Consider the following 22883-nt stretch of genomic DNA (forward strand, 5'->3'; position numbering starts at 1 on the left):
TCACTACAAAAGGCGCATGCGTGGTCCCATGTGTCACAAGCGCGTTGCCGTTACTTCCTGTCTTCAGGTCAATATAACGGTCCGTTGAATTATTAACTGCAGTTCCCTGTGCTGCACCTGGCACACGGGGTATTCACTCATACCCGGAACATGCGTCAGAGGATTGCCGGGAAGTACATTGTATTATCGTGTGGTCTGTTTGTGTGCGATATTTATTGACACCGTTTTTTTCTTGGCGAGTAACAGATCACACAGGGACCTGATACCGAGTCTTAGTGTCTAGTTTATTGAGTTGATGGACGAATACAAAATGTCTTGAATTTGGATTAGTGGACTGAATGAATTAGAAGATACAATACGATTCTGTCGCTTTCACACTCAACGCTGTCACATACACACACTCTCACACAAAAAACACACTCACAGTTGTACACATATACCAGTGGCGTAGCTAGAAATTTGAGGGCACGGGGAGGTTTGACCTCTTTAGGGGCCCGGGTGGCTTGACATTTTTAGGGGGCCCGGGTGGCTTGACCTCTTTAGAGGCCCCTGCATTTTTATATTCGACATCATGACATGAGATAAAGATAATATTTAATGTAAAAACACATTTCGGACACTTATTGCCCTCCCCCCTCAAGTGGGGGCTCGGGCGTTTTCAAATTCGGACCCCCCTCCCTTAGCTACGTTACTGACATATACAGCCTCACAATAACTATACGCTATCTTTAAAACTCTCTCACAGAAATGTCCATACCTTTCACACACATACACAATCATATGCATATACAGGGCTTGTTCCTTCTTTCTTATTATGAGTATTTTTGAACCGTCATTTCAAAACAAGATAATTAAAACTGGGCTCCTAAAACTGGGCCCAGGCGACGCCTCTTTCTTTGCACAATGCGTTCGGACAGACAGCACTATGACACGAAGCATACTAGACGTTTCTGATATTAGCAACACAGTTCAGAGTTCATAGGTTCATGCCACAAACAATGAACACAAACACAGGACACCGAGACTGGACGACCACACTGACCACTACACTTGACCACATCACTGGACATCACTGGACCCCAAAACGTGACTGTTAAACTGAACAGCGACACTGAGCACCAACAATCGACCGTTTTTGGTCATCAATACTGGGCAGTACACCAACTCTGGATACCAACACTGGGCACCAACACTAGACCGATTCTGGACATCAATACTGGACAGTACACCAATTCTGGATACCAACACTGGCCAGACTCTGGACATCAACACTGAACAGTACACCAACTCTGGACACCAACACTAAACCGACTCTGGACATCAATACTGGACAGTACACCAACTCTGGACACCGACACTGGACACCAACACTGGACAGTCACACTGGACACCAACTCTGGAAACCAACTCTGGGCATTAGCTCTGGGCACCAACACTGGACACAAGCTCCGCCTCTTTGTTATTTATTTAACCGTTACACTGTACCCGGTAATTAGGTCAGGGTGTTGTCCTTGAGAACTACAGCTTTTATTTTTTTCCCGATCACCATCGATCTGAGTTAGAAAAAATCCACATAAAATGTCAGCAGCACTCCCTCCCCTCCCCCAAACTCCGCCTCTTTTTCCTCCCTCTCTGATATTGATCCTTATCTATAATTAACAAAGCACGGAATATGTGGGTCAACAATTAGTCGCACGATTACAACAGTAATTACAAGACCATGGCGAAATAAGAATGTTGCTTCTACTAGCGCCTCAGGATTTATATATAGGCGCTAGTGTTCTACATTTAAGAGGCTTAGTCAGGGGGGGGGGGTCAAGGGAAACAGTAAAGAGGGGTTAATTAATATTCAGGATAAACTTTATCATAATTGTAAAGAATTATTTTATCTGTAACTGCCATCTTAAGGCTCGTCGCTATTTACTGTACTCAGTCTCTCTCTATCTCTTTCTCTGTCTGTCTGTCTGTCTGTCCGTCTGTCTCTTCATAAGCATGGTAGACATGTGATAAGCAATTATCGCAACAAGAGGATGTCTTATTTGTATGTAAAATTCTTTCGCCCATATCTCTATATTAATGTGATAAATAATTAATATATTCATAGCTTCCTGTATCACAGATCTGCTGATTCTTGCTATTGTACGTAACGACCCGCGTGTGAGTAATCCCTCCCTTTCCATCTTCCCTCGTTTGTTTTTTTCCACTCTCCTATTTCTCTGCGCATGTGTGGCTGCAGATTAGCAGGTAATTATCAGTATGTTTTCAGGGTGTCTCGCCCAGGCATAAAATTTATTCACACATTTCGATATCAATATTATAATCATAATTATATATTTATTATTTGGGTGAGTCGAAGCCTTCTATTTGTATTGGTTTCATATTTGTGACATCCTATTTCTCTTTCCATAATATTTAGTTACATCTAAATCTGCTTTATAAATAGCCCATAAAAGAGGCCAAAGGATTTCCAAGATGATAAGGCTAAAAATGAATAGCGCAAATTCTGAGGTTTCCTAAAAAAAAATTTAAAAATTGAAAAATAGTAAAAGCAAAGTTAAGTTCCCCTTTCAGGTCTTGAGATCTACAGATGATGTAAATGTCATCTGTTTCAGGGCCCATCGTTAACGAGGAAATCATGTGGCCAGCACAACAAACAACCGCCTTTACTTTTTCCTAACTAATATCAGGTACCTATTAAAGCTGGATGGACTCAGAGGAGCTTAAAAATTCCACAATTAAAAATCCCAGTCTTCACCAGTATTCGAACCCGGAACCCCCCGGTTCAGAAGTCAAGCGCTTTGCAGCTCAGTCACTGCGCCTCCTGAAGATATCTACTTCCTAGTTCAAACCTCCCGCTGGAAGACGGACGATTGCAGTGGGCAGGGTTTGAACCCGGTACATTCGAGACGACCAAACGACAGTCCAGAGCGCCCACCCCGCGACCAGGCAGCTATTACATTTGTAGTAGTAGACATCAATAAAAGTGTTTTTGTTTTAATCGTCTTTTTATTATTCAGAACTGTTATTGGAGGGAGGGGGGGGGGTTTCCATGGTAACGACGAGGAAAGGGAGTATTAGTTGTTGGTAATGTAGAATGATGAAACCATGAGCTGGTCTGTCGTAATTTATGTTAATAAGTCGCGTGGGTGATTGTTGAACGTGAGACAGATCAGAGACGTGAGAGAATAAAGACGTGCTTTTGCAGTGAGTGAGATTCTATTTAAATATCCAATAATAAAGATAAGATAAGATAATATAAGATAAGATAAGATAATTTTTATTGATCCAATGAAATGGAAATTTAGGTTGACTACAATCGACAACCTCAGCGACGTATCATTATTATCATTATTATTATATTATCTCAAGTAAAATCTAAATTGAACTTACAAGTTATCTTTAAAAGCTAAAGTATTTTATAAAACAAAATCTAAAATGCGAGTAACATTCTAGGCGACATGCAGGACGGATCCTCTCCCCTGCCTCCTATTCTTTTAGAATTCAACTCGATAACAAAAGTACTCTAAAGAATACTTCAACGATTATAGAAATAAAGGTCCACATTAATTAAAGAAAGATTTCATTAAATATTCATACCACTAGTAACTTCATGTTTCAGTGAAAATCATCAAAGACTTTTCGCTGAAAAAAAAGCTCACAAAGTTTCATCCATTAACTCTTTCTCTCCGTAATTATTTACCACATTCTGGTGGAATCAACGCTGGTATCGTCAGTTAGGCGAGAAAGAGTTAAAGCGGTAGTAACAGTTTTTTTATCAATTTCAACAAACTTTCTGTATCGGCATTGTACTGTCAACTCAATCCGACAGTCATAAATGAAACACAATCATCAGGTTGCTCATTGAATGAATAACAACCAAGATCCTCCTTTTGGTCAATACACAGTTACACATAACACCAATACTGGCCACTAAAAACAGACTTACTATCAAAGTAGAATGCATTTGTTTTTATTTTAGCCATCGTCCACACAATACACTTCAGTACATAAGCACACACACAAAAGCAAAATTTAAAAAAAAAATTGAAAAAGGAATAGCTTATAAAAGGGATAGAACTGCACATTTAAAGTCATATATTTCAATGCTGTAAGATTTATTTCCCTTATGTTTATAAAAAACGCAATTACTTATCACTTTTAATTATCACTTTTTAATTAATTATTGCTTTTTTTAATGCACAATTCACATAATGTAAATTATGAGTGAGTCTGGTGTGAATGTATATTTTCCTGTTTATAATATTTTGCTTGGTGTGATGCACAAATTGTAAGACATATTTCTTTATGGAAAATAACGATTATTATTATGTTAGAAATGAACGAGTAGTCATTCTCTGGCGCTTCCAGGGTCGAGTTTCGCTAAAGAGAAACAAAATTCATCGTAGTCCCTTTATCAGTTTCCACTGAGGAATTTTCTGATGATGTGGCAGGTCTGCAGTAGTACCGCCCTCTGACAGGCAACGAGAGTGTTCCTAGGAATGTTAAGGGGCCTTGAAGGTATCTGTGAGTTCGGTTGTTATTATTATTATTATTTATGATTATTATTATTATTTATTGTGTAAAATAAACAATTTGTAAAAATGCGTTTTCGTCGGTGACAAACAGTTTATAATTATGTATATTTGATTTTGACGTTTTACATGAGAGTCAGCGAGTCTCATTTACTTCGCTCGTGAGATGACATTGTGTGACCTACTTCAAGATTGACATACATTAGTTGGCGTGGATCAGAAGTAGGTCAGCGAACGAATCTCGTGATCACGTGCTGATATTCACAGCGGTGAATGTTTCACCCCCTCACAACAATAACATCAACTGGTCAGGTCACGTCATGATTTATAGCAAACTAAGGCTGGGGTTTAAATCTCGTAGTGTTGTTATCTACAACTCAACATGTAACAGTTCAATGTTATACAAGTATCGATCTCAATGTTACGTGAGTATCGATTACAGTGTTACACGAGAATCGATTACAATGCTACGCGAGTGTCGATTACAATGTTACAGATACACAGCATTGCTGGATAACAGAAGTCTTGATTAACGCAATGTTCAACCTTTCTTATTCTACACAGAAGAAATGACGAGAATGATAAGAGTGTAGAACAAATGAGAACTGTACCAGCTTACATCCCAATTACAAGAAAAAGGACGCCTTTTATAATCTATCTTGACATAACTAACTCAAAACCGGACACAACAGAATGAGAAAACATATGTTCCGGAAGCAAAAAAAAACGGGACTATCGAAACCTGCCCTTGTGGAGCATTACAACAAAATGCTGACCATGTTTTCCAAAGCTCCGAACTGGCCCCAAAACCCTCCTATAGTACAATTACTATACGGAGAACTGCCTGATCTAGAAATCACTGCGCGATTCATCTTAGATATAGAATTTCTGATCTGAACTGCCTGATCTGGAAACCACAGCGCGATTCATCTTAGATATAGAATTACTGATCTGAACTGCCTGATCTGGAAACCACTGCGCGATTCATCTTTGATATAGAATTACTGATCTGAACTGCCTGATCTAGAAACCACTGCGCGATTCATCTTTGATATAGAATTACTGATCTGAACTGCCTGATCTGGAAACCACTGCGCGATTCATCTTTGATATAGAATTACTGATCTGAACTGCCTGATCTGGAAACCACTGCGCGATTCATCTTTGATATAGAATTACTGATCTGAACTGCCTGATCTGGAAACCACTGCGCGATTCATCTTAAATATAGAATTACTGATCTGAACTGCCTGATCTAGAAACCACTGCGCGATTCATCTTTGATATAGAATTACTGATCTGAATCCTCTGACATGAAAAATGAGAACGAAGAAGAACAATTAATTTTCATACATGGCGGCTAATCAATAAATAGCAGGGTTCTTTTTTGTGTGCATCCTGTGTAAAGAATACGGATACTTTAATAACTAGAGTATTATAATAACCTATATATTAATTTATGTAAACATTGTCATGTACGTTTGTGTAAGCAATTAGACATTCAGGAATTAGTTCGGCGAAAGCAATAATTACAATTGGTAAAGACTTGTATCCATCATGAACTATCTTGAATTGTAACTATGCGTATATTTATATTTGATAGACCTGATTTGATATGTAAACAAATATCTAAAAGAATTGTTTATTTAAAATTGTTTAAATAAAAGTGCAGATTTGATCAATCTCTACATAGGCAACCTATTTCATTAAAGAAATGTGCAGTTGAGTTACCTCCCATGTTAAAACTTTCCTGTGTTAAACATTATCTCTATTAAATTTGTTACTATTTGGAAAATTAAAAAAACTTGAAACCTAAAACCTGGAAAGGTGGACGCGATTCTCGAAAACGGCTCTAATGATTTCCTAGAGATTTGACAGTCGCGAATAGAATTACTAGCTCGTAGGCCACACTGGGAAAACTCTAGTTTGACCGCCATAATTTTTCAAAGTAAAAAAAAAAAAAGGAATAAATTTAAATTTAGCTAGACAAGGAGGAAATATCTCTCTTGAACGGATCATAAGTCTTTGAATATTTTCACCTTCGTTCAAGATTGTACTAAATTAATGTTCAGGAATATGTTCGCATCGTCTTCAAAATCTAGATCTAAAGGAGTATCATTGAATTGTTATGAAGTCTAGTGAATCTATACATTTGCTTAATCAGGATTCTTTCGATGGGGGTGTGGGGGGGGGGGGGGAGAGTAGGGAAAAAATTAAAAAGCAATTTTTGTGCTTTTTTTTTTGTTGTTGTTTTTTTTGTTTCCTGTGAGTTACAAGCCGGAGGCGCCGTGGCTTGCATGAGTAACTGGTAACACGCAAGAAGCGATGCGGCAAGAAAGTGGAAAGTTGGACGACGCGCTCAGTGAAGACCCAAGAACGAAAGTAGGGCTCAACCGAAGTGTCGCAGACAAAGAAAATATATAATTTACAAAAACAGAAGGAGAATAAAATAAAATTTATGAATATAAAATACATTAATGTAGCAAGTGTTAAACTATTTTAAACATGAGAGAAATAGTTGGTCAAACAGAGTTATCGCTTGTCTTATCAACTCCCTCCCCCCCCCCCCCCCTCCAGGTCAATGTCACACCTGTCCCGAAGGTGATTACGTGAATTAATGGCCCCGGGGGAAAGGATGGGGGCGGGGAAATGAAGTGATTACCTATATTAACATAAAGGGGTGGGGGAGAAGGGGGGAGTTTGTCGACGGCTTTATACACCCACTAGGAGGTTGAACATTAAAAGTACAATAACGTTGGTTAACAAATGTATTACATAGTTCAAAACACTATAAAAACATTTTAAAAAATAAAATAAAAAACTAATTATGGGTCATTAATACCTTTCACTTTTACCTTGAGAAAGATTTGTTGTTTTTTTTTAAATAAGCCTGTTTTTTTTTTGTTTAACTATATAAGGGATCATGTTTGTTTTGTTTTACATGTTTCGGATGTTCAGAGTTGAAGATAGTTTACTTCCTAGTCCAAACCTCCCGCAGGACGACGGGGGATGGGAGCGGGCAGGGTTTGAACCCTCGACCGTCGATAAATCCGAACGACAGTCCAGCGCGCAAACCGCACGACCAGGCGGTCGGTTCCGAAGATTAATGACGATTGCAGTATTTCACATAACCACGAAAACCCAGCTGCGACCTGCATATTTTTGCCACATCTAGCTGCATCATCATCATCATCATCAAACTCCATTAGAGTGAGGGCTTGAGAGGCTCAAATCCTCTCTTGCAAAAGCCCTGGACAGAAACCCTGCTGTCTTGCGTAGTGCATATATGTCGCATCTAGCTGCATAGAAGCCCTTGTCCGTTAGGGGGGTCTACAGTTTTAATAGGTGTCTACTTAAGTGTCTTTTCTTTTGTCTTTTGGGTATAATTGGGTATATTTTTTTATGGATATTGTAATGAGAGTTACTAAAATAATTTCATAAAAAGTTAACAGACTTGTTCGTTTAGCAACCGAATACCACTTTCTGATGTAAACTTCACATGTAATTTCTAAGATAAACGGTTGTACGAACATATATTGTGTGTGCTTATAATTTATTGTTCTGTGTAATGCTCAATTAAAAGATTTAAAAGTTTTCTCAAGGATCATAAAGATTATTATTATTATTATGTTAGAAACGAACGAGTATTCATTATCTGGCGCTGCCAGGGTCGAGTTTCGTTTAAGAGAAACAAAACTCATTGAAGTCCCTTTAACAGTTTCCACTGAGGAATTTTCTGGTGATGTGGCAGGTCTGCAGCAGTATCACCCTCTGACAGGCAACGAGAATGTTCCTAAGAATGTTAAGGGCCTTGAAGGTATCTGTGAGGTCAGTTATTATTTTTATTATCTTCTTAATATATATATATATATATATATATATATATATATATATATATATATATATATATATATATATATATATATATATATATATATAGGAATTAAGAATATATATATATATATATATATATATATATATATATATATATAAAGAATATGATTACGTCTAAGCGTCATACATTCAGTCATGCATATTGACTACATTCTAAGTCACTGGTTTTCCTGGCTGCCTCAGGCAACTAATTCCATGCTCTAATAGCTCTAGGGAACAAGGAGCATTTGTACAAATTTGTCCTAGCATATGGAACGAGGAATGCCATTATCTTTGTGTCTTTCTGAGTATTTTATTAAATTTTGTTTTTGTATTTGAAGATTATGGTTCAGTGTTTTATGTATAATTTCTACTTTACTTTTGAGCCTTCTGTCCTGAAGGCTTTCTAAATTTAGTGATTTTACTAAAGGTGTTACTCTAGTCAAATGTGAATTTTTATTGAGATGTACTATAATATGTAACTACTTCTAATACTTTTTATCTCTCTCTCTATCTATCTATCTTTCTCTCTCTCTCTCTCATATACACATATATGTAGTATGTTTTTATGGCCTTTTATTTCTTTGTGGTGCATTTATTGAAATGGAGAGAGAGAGAGAGAGAGAGAGAGAGAGAAAGCCGTTTATGACTGTTAATGTCTTTGATATGTCCACTGATACTACCGTTCAGTATCTCCCAACCTTCTCGTATAAAGACTCTCTCCCTCCCTTTGATATTGCCTACACGGCTAAAGTAAACAGGGGAGGAGGAAATGATAAGTAGAAATGTGGATGGCGGGGGGAAAGCTTCAAATTTCAGAAATGAGGACCATTGAACAGAAAGTTATCAAACGTCTCTTATTCACAATGACATGAAAACAATAAGATGGGTATCTTATCTCTAACACAAGAAAACATTGGAAAGTAAGACAAATAAGAAGCCATTAGTTGGTATTGTAGAGAGGCAACTACAAATATTCGAACTAAGTCATGATCTTTCAAACTCAGAAACGAGAATAGCTTTTGGAAATATGCATAATTTAAGTTAAGATAAAACTAGAAATATAGTTATATTCAGTTCTTTTATTGAAAACTAAGTATCAACGAAGCATTACATGAAATAAATAAAATGATAAAATTATAGACCAGATTTATAAAGTAGGGATCAATTCCATCCAAAAAAAAATGTTGATTTTGTTTTTTTGCAAAGCATATATCAACTTACTCTGTCTGTCCGTTCGTCTGTCTGTTTGGTAAATAGTGTGTACACGTTATTTCTCCCACACCCATTATTGGATCAAGTTGAAACTTCGCACAATTATTCATTGACGTAGACAAGACATAAATATAGAATAATAATTTTTAAAAAGTTACCTATTAGTCAATTAATTACTGGTAATTAATTATTTTGTTTGATATCAACAAGGGAAAGTAATCCTTCGGTATTCACAGATATGGCTAAATTTGTTGTGTTTAGTTAAGTAAAAAAAAAGTAAAGTTCCTCTTTCAGACTTTCAAATCTATTGCGATCATTTGTGTTAAGTCCCCTTAAATAATTGTTAACGCTATTTCTCCCTCACACATTCTCCGATAAAGTTAATACTTTAAACAACTATTTATGGTATCAAACAAAACATGGAATCATCAAAAAAAAAATAATTAATGAGTTTTGTTCGACATCGAATAAGGGAAATAACTTGTACATTATTGATATAGTTTTATGGGCGGAGTTCTTCCCCTTTAGATAAGCCTGCTTGTTGTACTCCCCAGTTACGTGTTATATCGTGTATGGATTCTCTTAGTTAGATACGCAAAAAGATATATATATATATATTCATATTCAGTTCCATTGAGACAATCTAGTACTGCACCACTTTATCTTATCTTATCTTATATAATACAGGGCTGGATTAGTCCAAGTAATAAGCGAAATACAAACAAATAATAGTCATAACTAGGATCTCTTTGTGTCGTTGGGAACATAGCCCTGTGTTGGTGTGCCTCCTCTTCCAGCACTGTTCATTACTATGAAGCTTACAGAAAGGTGTTGCCAACTTCGATTTTATTTTTATTAGTTAATCTAAGATGTTGCCCGATTCGTCTGTTTTCTAGCCACATTTAATTAGTGGCGTGTTTTTGTATGTGTGTGAAAATCAGCCCTGGCATAAGTGAACTCTCCGGCCCACTTTTGTTCTTCATTCAATAATTTGAAAATATGCCTTTATTTTGGGCATTTCTGAAGTAAAAAAATATACCTTTATTTTGGGCATTTCTGAAGTAAAAAAATATACCTTTATTTTGGGCATTTCTGAAGTAAAAAAATATACCTTATTTTGGGCATTTCTGAAGTAAAAAAATATACCTTAGTTTGGGCATTTCTGAAGTAAAAAAATATACCTTATTTTGGGCATTTCTGAAGTAAAAAAATATACCTTATTTTGGGCATTTCTGAAGTAAAAAAATATACCTTATTTTGGGCATTTCTGACGTAGAATAATGTACTTTAACTCTCTCGTTAGAGTTAATACCATTCCATGAACAGAAATGAAGGTAAAAAAAAAATAAAAAATAAATCCAAAAAGCGTGCTTCAGTCTTTTTATAGTTGATTTTTTTTTAATTCCTCTATTCAGCTTCCAAGTTCATGGCCCAAAAAACGTGGGTGGACTGATCACTCCAAATGTCCCTCAAAGAGCCCTGCGCTAAATGGACTCATTCGTAACTATTTTACAAATCATTTTTCTTTATTGGTTCTGAAACGGAAGCGCCGCAAGGAAGGTCTACAGGTGTATGCTATAACACTCTTACTGGCTAGCTTCACACTGTACGGTCTGTAAAAGATCTTTTACATAATGCGGGGGCCAGGCACGACTATCCGTAGACCCTTTTAACAAGAGAATTTAAAAATCTTTTACAGTCCTTACTGTTTTTAAATGCGGCCCCTAAGCGACGGGCCCACCGGCCCATCTGGTGCCGGCCCACAAGGGGTTTAACGAAAGCCCATAAAAGCCAGTTCGCCCCTAGGGGGGGGGCGAGTATTAATCTAAATTTATAAAGATGTTAAAAGTTTCGTATATGTTTTCATTAAGTTGTTATAAATGTAAAATTTAAATGATAAAATAAACAGAAGTTCAGATGTACGTTTTTGAGACATTTTGTAGAGAAAAATTGGGCAAGAGACTATTCGTTTACTGTTTAGTTACTTTGATTTATGCATGAGCTTTTGGACCATTATAAATAATTAAAATTATAATGATATTTGTCCAGTTACTTAGATTTTTTGATGGTATAATGTAATTCCTTTTAATACTTAAAAAAAAAGAATATGCCTTATTTTGGGCATATCTGAAGTAGAATAATGTACTTTAACTCTATCGTAAGTGTTAGTACCATTCCATGAACAGAAATGAAGGTAAAAAAAAAAGACTACAGCCAAAAAGCGTGCTTCACCCTTTTTGTAGATGATTTTTTTTTAATTCCTCTATTCAGCTTGCAAGTTCTTGAGCCAAAAAACGAGGGTAGAATGATCACTCCATATGTCCCTCAAAGAACCCTGCGCTCCATGGACTCGACGCTTTTAGTGGTGCCACGTTTCTCCCTCAAAAGCTAGGGTCTGCGGGCTTTTTCTGTGTACGGACATGTTACACTACATCTAAGAAGAACATTAAGACCCATCTGTTTAAAATTTTGTTTAGATTAGTTTGTCATTTTAGCTCTCGTGTTTGTATTTGTTATGTTATCACAGCGCCTTGAACCTACATTTTGTTTGTTAACAGCGCAATATAAATGAAATTATTATTATTGTAATTATTATTATGTCAAAAACGGCACTAATTATTTTCCAATAAAGTTGATGCAGATCGTTGGTAAAAGAATTACTAGCTAATTGGTCACACTGGGAAAACACTAGTGTGACTGTTATAATTCTTCAAAGTATAAAAACAAATCAATTTAAATTCGGCTAAAGATCCAGACAATTTGTATCTTGAGTGTTAGCCCAAATTCATTAAAGAGTTTTATAAATGAACAGACATTCAGGAATATTTGGCACACCATCTAGTAGATTTATACATCTGTTTAACCAGGATTGTTTCACGAGGGGGGGTGGGGACAGATCTAAAATTATTTTAAATCTAACATTCATTCGTTATTAAGAACAAAATAATCGGTCTATAAGCTGCCTTGTGGCTATACCCAAACGGGGGAAAGGCTTCGGAAGACAACCCTGAGGAAAAATCAGGAGCTGGTGATCCTTTGGCAGATTGTGGCACACCGTGCTACAGCCTGGCAGAGCCTGCGGCGCTACTGATCCCAAACTGTATCGGATATTCCGTTCCTTTGGTCACATCAGCTGCGCGAAGAGGGGGGAACTGCTGTGTGGGCGTCATCGTTCCGACCATAAACAATGCCCAGGGTTTCGTCTCACTCATGTAATAAAACGGGACATCAAATCAGTGAACATCAATACTGACCATTGGGAAGACATAGCTCTAGATCGCACTAGATAGAGAGAGACAGTGACCAAGAAAGCTATGGACAGTGAAAAAACATGGGCCTCAGCTCTGGAAGAAAAACGTACAATACGAAAAATGGCCAGCTCCTCTACCACCGAAGAGAAAGCCACCTAAACTTGCGTTATTTGTGGACGGGAGTGTCTCTCCAAAATAGGGCTGAACAGTCACATGAAAAAGTATTCGAGATGAACCATAGCCGTTCTAAGACTGAAGGAGGCCAACAAGCTGTCTGAAGGAGGATTTTTTATTTTTTTATTTGTAAAGTATTTTGATATTTTTTGTTTATTAAGCTTGTGGAAAGACACAACAGAAAAACATAATACAAAGGCTTGACGATAAGGGGCATACAAGACAAAAATATATTGACATTTTGTTTTTAAACACAAAAAAAAGGTAGGGTTCGGTATTAAGAGTTAGGAGATGCACTAAAGGGGAAGAACCCTTAAACACAAAATGTGACGTATTAAGGACAGGGCTAGGATAGGGATAGCCATCACATCGATACTGACTGTCTAGACCGAGACAAATAGTTGCAGAAGGCCTGTACTCTGACATACAACGTCACAACCAGTGGGCAGTTTAGTTTAGACCAATAGCTCGTTTCCACTTCACAAATCTGTACGGCATGGCAACGAGCTATTGGTCTAAAGTAGTCTAAACTGTCCACAAGGTTGTAACGCTGCGGGTCAGTGTTGAGACCTTCTGTAACGAATGCTTTCGGTCTAGCATCCCCACAATTGACATCTTGTTACGGACAGAAAATCCTTGATTCCATACTGCTCATAACTGATCATAGGTGCTTATAACTGTTGATAAGTTATTGAATTGTTGCGCTTTCTTCCTCTATGGAAATTTGTCAGTGGTTTATATAAAGGGTGGTTATGTTAACCATTTTAGAAATTCCACACTAGCATGTTATTAACATAGGCCAATGAATATGTTGTCTTTGTTATATTTTTTTAACTATGGGCATTGCTAGGAGGTTATTTCCAAGACAAGACCAACGTCTAATCTTTCGACTCAGGACAGGACACAACAGAATGCGACAACACATGCACCGGAAGCTCAAAATTGGAACCAGTGAAATCTGCCCATGTGGAGTGTCACCCAGAGAATGCCGACCACGTCCTCCAAAACTGCTCTCTCTTATTATTATTACTATTCTTCTTCTTCTTCTTATTATTATTATTATTACTATTATTACTATGTTAGAAATGAACGAGTAGTCATTCTCTGGCGCTGCCAGGGTCGAGTTTCGCTAAAGAGAAACAAAATTCATCGTAGTCCCTTTAACAGTTTCCACTGAGGAATTTTCTGGTGATTACTATTATTATTATTATGTTAGATGTGGCAGGTCTGCAGCAGTACCGCCCTCTGACAGGCAACGAAGATGTTCCTTGGAATGTTAAGGGCCTTGAAGGTGTCTGTGAGGTCAGTTGTTATTATCCCCTCGGTTTATATAACAATGGGGTATATTGTTATTTTGGACAATTTCCATAGACGCTTAATCTCCAAGCCTAGGTTCCCATATTTTCTTTGTTTTTCTATCTCATTTTTTCTTAAATTATGAGACAGTGGTACGGCGATATCGATAATGGTAGCGGTATTATCATTATTATCATTACTATTATTATTATTACTATTCTTCTTCTTCTTCTTATTATTATTATTATTACTATTATTGTTATTATTATTACTATTATTACTATTACTATTATTACTAATATTATTATTATTATTATAGTGTCTAATCTATTTTACCACATACATTATTACTACTTTTCATTTGTTTTCTTCTTCAGTAAGTTTATACTATTAATATTTGTAATTGTGACTTTGTAGCACGTGTAATAAATTGTCAGCCCCGTTGTTAGCCTTGGTCGGCTGCTCATCACTAGGAGGGAAGACTGAATCCATGCCTTCGAGGAGCCCCCTGCCTAGAGGCTGAGCCCAAACATGAGAAGGGCTTTGGGAAGTGAAGGCTGTAGAGAAAGGGGCGACAGGTGACTTGTGGCATACGGTGCTACAGTTGGAGAGACCATGGGGGGTGCCGTACTGTTAAAACTGTTCGTTATTTCTACAATTTCGTTTGTATTCAAGTACCCATTTACCAATCTTTCAACGAATGTAAAACGTATTGAATTTGTTTTAAAACACTGTTTACATTGTGTACCAATCTAGTATTTCATTTTAATTAATATCACATTTATATTTAAATTTCTAAAATTATTTTCACCTAATTATAATTAAATTTATGAAGATTAAAACATGTAAATAAAATATGATATTTATAGCCTTTTAATAGAAAGAAATAATTATAACAATTGCTGTTGTTTTGCCTTTGAAAGTATAGTATGTATTTTTGAGGAGAAAGAGAATACGCTAAATAGGTTTTGTAAATTTGAATAAAATAATTCTAAGTGTAGTCTGCAGAACGAATGTAGATTAAATGTATTCATTAAACGCAATTATAAGTAACACACTGTATGGAGGCAGTACTAACTGTAAAGAAAATGTAAACAGCAACGACGTAACACACAATATAAGCCGGGGAGTGGGGGGCATTGCACAATTACAAGCGGCGCCCTATACCCTAATGAACGATCGAGAGGACAGTGCAGAGCGCATACCACACGACCAAGTAAAAAATAGAAAAGTTAGTCCCCCTTTTCAGACCTGGCGACTTATAGGACAAATTACCTTAAGATTACCTGCTTTTATGGCCGTCGGTTAACGAGTTTGTCAAGTGGCCAGCACAATGACCAACCACTTTTCCCCCCACTAAGGTCAGGTACCAACCAGGGGCGGACTGGCTATGTGGGCATTTGGGCAAATGACCGCTGGGCTGGTACCCAAATGGGCCGGTAGAGCAACCGAAATGTCTGCATCAATGCCACTATGGCACGTATTAAATTGTAAAAGGGTTTATAACATTCCCTTCTAAAAAGATCCCCCTGAGAGTCGTGTTTAAAAACAAATCTTGCACAGACTCTACAGTGTAATACCATTTTAATTTAACATATTTTCCGAGATAATGTAGGCTAATAGCCTTCATCCGTAGACAGTGCTACTAGTAGGCTTCATCCTTCTAGGGCCTACACACTTAGCGATTAAAAAGCAAACATAAGGCCTGTATTTCTTTAAAAGTTCACTGTATGCATGCATATTAATACATTATCAAACCTAACACAATGATTTTTGAGGACAGGTGCATCTAGAAATGGATGCCCATCATATGATATAGAATTTGTGGGCCGAATCGCATAGAAATGCCAGGGCCGATTTTTGACAGTCCGCCCCTGGTATCAACTCTGTCCAAAATAAACCCAACTTTAAAGAATTTAAAGAAAGTATAAATGTTTGTATGGAGCATTAGATTATTGAAAGACAAAAACAAAGCAAAACTATAATATCTACTTTTTTTTTAGAAGCTTATATTAAGTGTAGGCCTAATTGTATCAATTAGTTTGGATCAGTCATGTCATTAAATGCGTTAAAGAACTAGACTAACAATAATAAATCTTGTGCGATTAGAAATATGTTTACTAACTGTTCTCGTTTAGCACTATTTCATGCTTTTAGCTTTCTCAATGCCCTGTGATCCTATCACTTGTCTGACCAGTTGGAAAAAGGATTTGGTGAGGAGGGGAGTGGGGGGCGGTAAGAATGAAGTAACTCGGTGATCGCTTTTTAAATGATTTTTATTTATATTTTTAAGAAAATTTACGATTTGAATTCGAAATCAAGGGCACAATTATTTTCAATACTCTAACCACTGTGCTAGCGAATAAAAAGTTGACCTTTTGATCTATAGAGTAGAAGACGTTAAGCTTATTTGTCTGCCAGCAATTAGCTTATGAAAATATAAGGTTTAAAAGGGTATATTTAAATGTTTTAATAATCTAAGCATAGGTATGATAATATATGTACTCTATGCATTGTTATAGGACTCTGGTTATAGCAGTCTATGACGCTATGTATTGTTTTAATACTCCATCTATTGATATGATGTGCAGCCAAGCATGCGTCGGGGGCCACAGGCATTGGAAACAGCAATGCTTTATATAGACATTGACTCGGGTCTCTCTCAAACAAAACTGTGTTATCACAGGGTTTTTTTGTTGTTTTTTTTTTACTGTTCGGCGTCCAAACAGGGTTTTTTTTCAAACTTATGGCTCGAAGAGGCTGCGGCTCAGTCCTTGGACATCAACAAGGTTATAGCACACTATGCATTGTTATAGTACTCTGGTTTAAGCAGTCTATGACGCTATGTATTGTTTTAATACTCTATCTATTGATGTATAGCTTTTATGTGTGGGAAAGGGGGGGGGGCGAGTATGGATCTATGTTTATAAAGATGTTAATAAGTTTCGTGCATGTTTTCATTAATTTGTTATAAATTTGAAATTAAAATGATAAAGTTTACACAAGTTCAAATGTAAGTTTCTGAGACATTGTGTAGAGAAAAATTGGGCAAGAGACTATTCGTTTACTGTTTGGTTACTTTGATTTATGCATGAGCTTTTGGACCATAATAAATGATAGAAATTATACAGATATTTATCCATTTGATTAGCATATTATTGATTGGCTGTAATAATTAATTCAATAATTTTAAAATATGCCTTCTTTTGGGCATTTCTGAAGCAGAATAATGTACTTTAACTCTCTCGTTAGTGTAAATACCATACCACGAACAGAAAGGAAGGTTAAAGGATAAAGCCAAAAAGCAGTCTATGTATTGTATTAATAATCTATCAAATGATCTATAGTTCTTATGTCTGGCTATAGCTGTCTAAGTATTGTTTTGATACTCTATGCATTGATATAGAGCTATTATAATTATATGCGGTTATAGCTGTCTATATATTGTTTTAGAACTCTGTGTATTGTTATATCATTATGTGTATTGATTCATGTTGAATTTATATGTTTACAGTCCACACTAATTGTATCCATCAATTTTGATTGCATTTTCAAAGTTATTAGGAATTGTTCAATTGGTCTATTCTAAGCTTGGCTGCATTAAAACTTTTTATATTTTATGTTAAATATATTTTTTTAGATGCATCTATATTTAAAAAAAAAAATCTTTCGTATGAAAAAAATCATTGCTTTTATCATCATTATTATCAACACGGTTGTTATTAAAATTATATATGATTATTGTCACTATAATTTTACACTTATACACAGTCATTCTATGTCACTGCAGAGATTGAGATTGAGTCAATTGATATTTATTTCAGACTAGCTTGAAAGAATCTATTGAGACATTTGATTAAATCATAAATATGTATTTAGTGTTTACTTTATCCATTCGCACTACATACGTACATATATGTAATGTAAATTTAGTTTATATGGACTGCTTTCCATAAACAGTATATAATACAGCATTTTAAAAAGAAGTATATTATAATATAATTGTTAAGGTTTCTATTTTGGGTTTTGTAACATGTATTTTAGCGTTTAGCAATTATGAAAATAAAATATAATGATTGTATTATAATGGAATATACACACTTGCCTTCACACACATTCACATTTGACCACATACATACACAGTTGACTTCAAACACACTTACACACTTAACTTCAAATACATACACACTTGCCTTCACACACATACACACTTGCATTAACCTTAACACGCATACACACTTGCCTTAACACGCATACACACTTGACGTGACACACATACGCATTTGACTTCATACACATACACAATTGACTTCACAAACTTACACACTTGCCTTCACACACCTACACACTTGATTTGACACACTTCCACACACACACAATCTTACTTCACAAACGCCCACGCACAGCTACAGCAGTGGTAGCTCAAGGTTGTGTGTAACAATTTTGACTCTCATACAAACATATAGATTTCAATGTCCCTATTGCTGATGGGACGCGAACCCGAACCCTATATATTTATTCATTCGTTCTTGCTGGCCACTAACAACTTCACTATGCCTAGTAATGTCAGGGCCGGCCTTACGATTTATAGGGCAGATGATTTGGTCATCTGTTGTTGTTTTTTTTTTTGCCAACGGTTAACGAGCAGGGCCGGCCTTAGGCATAGGCAAATTAAGCAGCCGCCGATGGCCCTCCGATTAGTGGGGGGGCTGACACAGAACTACAAACATTGTGAAAGTTGTTTTAAATCTCAAATATAGCAGAGCAATAGGTCTCTGCGTCTACTTGACTATCTGTAAGTCTCTACCATGACTCAAGGTCGATTGAGAATTGTTTAAATCTAATTGTTACTTGTTCGACTGCTTATGTTAAAAGACACTTGTTGTTGTTGTTGTTGTTGATGTTTTTATGAATTGCATAATTTTATTATTTCGGTGTTTGTTTTGTTTCGCTATTTCATTTGGAGGGTGACACCAAATTCACTTTGCCTAAGGCCTACACCTGGGCAAGGGATCAAATAGTTTCAAGCCAGTACGCTAACCACTGTGCCAGCGAATAAAAAAAAAAGTTCCCCTTTCAGACCTTGCGATCTATAGAGCAGATGATGTTAGTGAATTTAGACTTGAAAACGACAAAATCTATTTCAGATATGTCGTCTTTTTTTGGTAAGACATTCATAAGTTCAAATATTATATTTTATATTTCTTGCCAGCCCTAAACTATAACTTGTGTTGCCTAAATCCGGCTATGCTTAAGGTGAACAAAAAGAAAGAGTCAAGAACATTTTAGTTGAATGGAAACTCGCTTGACAGATTAACTTGTAGGATTAATGACAGAACTTAGCGAACTTAGCCAAGACTACACAAATGTCTTTTTTTTAAATTATTTTTTATTAGAAAATTTTTTTCTTTAGGTAAAGGCCATCTGATTCTGTGGCCTACGGTTAACGAGGGTGTCATGTGGCCAGTGACCAGTACCACGACCAACCGCCTTTACTTTTCCCCACCTAATGTCTGGTACCCATTAGAGTTTGGGTGGTCTCAGAGGCGCCCAAGGATCCCGAAATTAAAAATCCTAGTCTTCCCCGGATTCGAACCCGTGACCCTCGGTTCGGAAGACAAGCGCTTTGCCACTCAGCCACCGCGCATCCTATAAGAGAGATAGTGCGATAGTTTTATGCTTTTTCTATTAATTATTAAATTTTATTTTATAAATTAAGCCTTCTTGTGTAGGAAATGCTCATAAATAAATTTGGGAGTACAACAATGTTTGCTATATATTGTCATTTAAAGAGAAATGATTAATGATAGAATATAGTTTATGTTAATGTGAATAGTTTTTCTTAAGTGTTTACTTATTTTGACGATTAGATTTCGTTAGACCTACATGTACACTTTAAAATATACATAATATAAAATAGATTTGTTTCTCAAATTTGGCGAAATAATAAATTACTTCCACAACATATAGATAATAAATAATTTGAATAATCATAACCTATACGTAAAATTTTATGTATCTTTGTTAGCTTGTGAACTATGTTAATATAAATTCTTTGAACATAGAAAACATAGCTGCTAGATCTATCTAGTGTTGATTTCTGGGCAGCGTATAGTGCAAATGTCACGTAGATTGAATAGTGTAAGATCGAAACAGTAACTGTCAACACTAGGAACAGTCGTTTTTGTAAAACTTATGAAGTCTACCATGATATTATATGAATTTATATGTAAACCTCACTGCCTGTATTGTGGTCAGTTAATTTTTTATGTGTTTTATGTAATTTAAGGGAGTTGCCCTTTATCAGATTTTACTTATAGATTTCTGTTTGATGATGTTATAATGACCTTACAGTCTTCTGTACACGTAGAGTGATTAATTAAGTAGGCTTACTCTGTGACGTAATCTAGGGGGTTCAACCCTGTCCAGTGCGATATATGCCAGAGCAGGGAAGAAACTTGGATTGACTTTAAGCCAGTTAGGATTCATTACGATGTCATTAATCCATTGACAATAGCTAAATGGTTTGTGACATAACACATATAGGAAGATTGTTTGCTTAAATGAGGTGTGTTTAAATCAAGATGACATGGAAAGCCAACATTCTGTGTTCTGATTCAATTAGGGTCATTAAAGAGATTTTTAAAATTATAGGTCATGATACAATGTAGAAATATGAACTAGTCAAATAAAAAATTTAAATCTAAATATATATATATATATATATATATATATATATATATATATAATATATTTAGATATCATTTGGTAGGACTTAATCATCTTCTATCTTGAGGTTACGTATCTGATGTTCTTGTTTTCAAAATCTATCATTTATTAATTACCAGAACAAAGTAATCGCTCTTAGAAAATGTCATCGGCTTCATAAAGAAGGAATTGTCTATTTTTTTTTATTTTTTTTTAAAGGGCTTTATTTTCTTCCTACGTTGGATGGACTGTATTTTTTATTAGATTTCTAAAATGCCTAAAAATAGAAGTTTGTGATAAATTTAAATATTTGATTTGTTTATCTTCTAGTTTCCTCTTCACATGATTCAATTAATCGAAATATAAAATACAATCTGTACGCCTAAAGATTATTTTATATATATTTTTATTGTTTCATAAATGGAGTATTTATCTTGTTGTAATAGAGTTGTTCCTACAGTTTAGATTCAAATCAAGTATGCACTTTAAAATGTCCACCGCTAGTTCTAGATCTACAAAATGTTTATAATAAGAAATAAAAGGAGACTACTTTAATTCGTATGAAACGTTGACTACGTTTGTACAGAAATTAATCAAATCTTTATTATCCTAAAATAATGTGTTTTAAGATTGGTCGTTACAAAAACACATAACTATTACAAAGACGTGAATAAATGTGTAGGCTACACTTCGACCAAACTCTCACTCAAACATTTAATGTGTTTACATCAGAAAGTTGGATTGGATTTAATAATTTATAAGGCTGGAGTTTTAAAATTGTATTTTGTATGACCTAATTCGAAATATAATATACGAAAGGGTTGAATTAATAATTAGGCTATATTTGAGAGACTATAGATGGCGATCTAACTTCACAACTAGACCTAGAGTGATTCTAGACTTAGAAGGTTCTAGATTTACTCCTACTAAATAAAGTTTGAACTAAGTATAACGTACATACCTATCATCAGTTGAAGATAAGTCAGTTGATGTGTTTTAGTATCCAGTTAGTTTAAAGCCTCAAATCACAAATCACCCAGTTAGTTTAAACTCCGGCAGCTAGCACACGATCATGGTGTGTACTGGGTCACCAAGTGTGTTCGCACGTCATCCCGACACAGGCGCGACACACTCCAGTGACATAGATGTCCCAGCGAAACGATCGTTAATCCAAGCAAAAGTCCTCTGTCAGAACAATAACAAAGCTGTGTTATTATTAGCCGTTAACAACAATAGTGATATGTCTTAATGACAATGTTATCACAGCTCATTAATATTCAAACCAGCTACGTACTACACGAAAGCAGCAAATGGAAAAAAAAAAAAAGTCATTAACTATTAATAGTCCAATCGGAAGTGCGGAATCATACACAAAGTCCCACTAAAACTATCGCTCAACTAAATAACACACAAAACGCGCACAAAATAATAATACAACCATAACACGTATACCTATACTATTCTACACAATAATTCATCGTATTGTTTCGCAGGGAGGGGGGCAACGAATCTCAAAGTTAATGTTTTTAAACGGTTTTAGAGCCGTGTTTAAAAGTACGTTTCATGTCAGAGGAGAGTTTAGGTTTGCGAGAAGTGAGACGGGTCACTTTACTCCTTTACAACTGAGGGGGGTCATAACTGGCGTCTGGTCTGACCAGTAAAACAGCTATAAACTGAGTCTGCTGCTCAGAGCTACACTTCTCTATAAAATATATACGCGCCCTACGCCCCCCAAAACCCCCCGCGGCCAAATAAAAAAAAAAAACGAGCCCTACGGGTCGGAATATTCGTTAAAATCGTTCGTGGTTTTTTTTTCCCCCCGACATGGCGGAAA

At 35.9% G+C, this 22883-nt stretch overlaps 1 protein-coding gene across 6 annotated transcripts in view; it reads right to left on the reverse strand.

Annotated features, from left to right (window-relative positions):
• The window catches only part of LOC106078423 (homeobox protein Hox-A13-like), a 135626-nt gene that overhangs the window by 47665 nt on the left and 65078 nt on the right, over positions 1–22883 (reverse strand). For 2 of the 6 annotated variants that reach the window (XM_056004128.1, XM_056004130.1), the window contains exon 2: positions 22011–22234. The exons of 1 other annotated variant lie outside the window; for it this stretch is intronic. The gene's annotated coding sequence lies outside the window, so the exon portion shown is untranslated. Of the gene's footprint in view, positions 1–22010; positions 22768–22883 lie in introns of those variants that run through there. 3 more of the 6 variants (XM_056004127.1, XM_056004132.1, XM_056004129.1) reach the window with 2 other exon arrangements.

The sequence above is a fragment of the Biomphalaria glabrata genome, chromosome 11, assembly GCF_947242115.1.
Source record: "Biomphalaria glabrata chromosome 11, xgBioGlab47.1, whole genome shotgun sequence".
NCBI lineage: Eukaryota > Metazoa > Mollusca > Gastropoda > Planorbidae > Biomphalaria > Biomphalaria glabrata.